Below are 2585 nucleotides of genomic sequence, written 5' to 3'. Positions count from 1 at the left end.
ATGGACATTGAAGGCTCTGAATTCATTCTGTGTTCTACTTATCATTTTTTCCCCATACTTGTTAGTACATTATCACTTGCTGTATATTTTTGGATGACTCTGAGTCTTGTTTTCTAGAGTTTAAATTCAATATTTAATCACGTAAAATCCTTAATTCTGTATATATATTCATTGCATGTTTGTGCATATTCTTATTTCAACATAATTGAATATGGGTGAAGATATTTGATTAACTCTGGACATGTATTGGGCTTCATTTCTAGGCCTGTGCTCTTAAGTTTCCTTATCATTCTGCATGTTCTTTCTCTTTGTTTATCAGCCGGCCAGATGCATAGCCATTAGATGGTTGGAGACTGGATCCACGAGTCACCACCTGAAGGAGAACCTCCTGACCAGGACTCTCCATGAGAGAAATAAACATTGATTGGGTGAGCTACTGAGATTTGGGGGCTACTTCCTAAAGCAATTGGTGTTCTTTAACTAATGCAGATATTATACCAAAATATCTACTATAATGCTGACATTTCATAGTACTAGATAAAAAATCTAGTAAAAATCTAACATAGTCTTACTTGCATCTCATTTCTTCTCATCTCATGGTTTCAAACTTCACTGTCTTATCAAGAATGATGCAAGGTTTGTCTACTTATCTATGCCTTTACTATAATTATCATTGTTATCATTCAGCATCCAACACAATTCATTACTCATTATAAGTTTTCAGTAGCTACTTTAAAATTAAGTAAGTTTATTCTGTATCTTAGGAATAGATTCCTAGACTTACATAAAATCAGTATTTCAAAAGATTTCCTTCATTTGGAATTTGAGCTTTTGTCATATTGTACAAGTCACATACTTTTTAAAGGTACTTAAATTAAAAAAAAAAATTAACTCTCACCTCTTGAATTGTCCATAGTATGAAATTTCAATGTCCCATAAGTTAGGTCAAAGTGACAAAATATTTAAACATACTTATTGTTGTTCAAAATCATACTTACTCTAGTTCACATTTAATATGCTGTAAAATATAGAGCAAAATTCATAACATAAAATATGCTAAGTACAGTGATATCATGAAAATGCCAATGAACAGTACAATGATATTGGGTGATTATAATAATACTGTATTGGACAGGATAGACTGCCATAGCAGAGGGAGGGAGAGCTGGGAGGTCACACTTTCTGTCACTAAGTAACTTACCTCTTGTCACCTTACACTTCATTGGTTAGTGCTCTTTCTATGGCCACATCTACTTCAAGACAGCTGGGAAGTCAGCCTCCCATGAGTCAAAGGAGGAGATGAGAACCAGTTATGGGTGAGTACTAACAATATGTCCAAAATAGCTAAATTTATTGAATACATAGCATGTATATTATTACATGTAACATTCAAAGCAACTTGTACCTACTTTTAAAAAATTACAGATTTATTTATTTATTGAGTTGGGACATGCTGTATCTTTTTGTTGCAGCCTGTGAACTCTTAGTTGCAAAATGTGGAATCTAGTTCCCTGACTGAGGATTGAACCCAGGTCCCCTGCATTGGGAGCGTGGAGTCTTAGCTGCTGGACCAGCAGGTAAGTCTCTGTTCAGTTCAGATCAGTCACTCAGTCGTGTCCGACTATTTGTGTGACCCCATGAATCGCAGCATTCCAGGCCTCCCTGTCCATCACAAACTCCCGGAGTTTACTCAAACTCATGTCCATCGAGTTGGTGATGCCAGCCAGCCATCTCATCCTCTGTTGTCCCCTTCTCCTCCTGCCCCCAATCCCTCTCAGCATCAGGGTCTTTTCCAATGAGTCAACTCTTCACATGAGGTGGCCAAAGTATTGGAGTTTCAGCTTCAGCATCAGTCCTTCCAATGAACACCCAGGACTTATCTCCTTTACGATGGACTGGTTGGATCTCCTTGCAGTCCAAGGGACTCTCAAGAGTCTTCTCCAACATCACAGTTCAAAGCATCAATTCTTCGGTGCTCAGCTTTCTTCACAGTCCAACTCTCACATCCATATATGACCACTGGAAAAACCATAGCCTTGACTAGACGGACCTTTGTTGGCAAAGTAATGCTCTGCTTTTTAATATGCTATCTAGGTTGGTCATAACTTTCCTTCCAAGGAGTAGGCGTCTTTTAATTTTATGGCTGCAATAACCATCTGCAGTGATTTTTGGAGCCCCCCAAAATAAAGTCTGACACTGTTTCCACTGTTTCCCCATCTATTTCCCATGAAGTGATGGGACCAGATGCCATGATCTTAGTTTTCTGAATGTTGAGCTTTAAGTAAACTTTTTCACTCTCCTCTTTCACTTTCATCAAGAGGCTTTTTGGTTCCTCTTCACTTTCTGCCATAAGGGTGGTATCATCTGCATATCTGAGGTTATTGATATTTCTCCCGGCAATCTTGATTCCAGCTTGTGCTTCTTCCAGCCCAGCATTTCTCATGATGTACTCTGCATACAAGTTAAATAAGCAGGGTGACAATATACAGCCTTGACGTACTCCTTTTCCTATTTGGAACCAGTCTGTTGTTCCATGTCCAGTTCTAACTGTTGCTTCCTGACCTGCATATAGGTTTCTCAAGAGG

The sequence above is a fragment of the Cervus canadensis genome, chromosome X (genome assembly GCF_019320065.1).
Source record: "Cervus canadensis isolate Bull #8, Minnesota chromosome X, ASM1932006v1, whole genome shotgun sequence".
Classification (NCBI taxonomy): Eukaryota; Metazoa; Chordata; class Mammalia; order Artiodactyla; family Cervidae; genus Cervus; species Cervus canadensis.
This window is presented reverse-complemented; position numbering follows the sequence as displayed.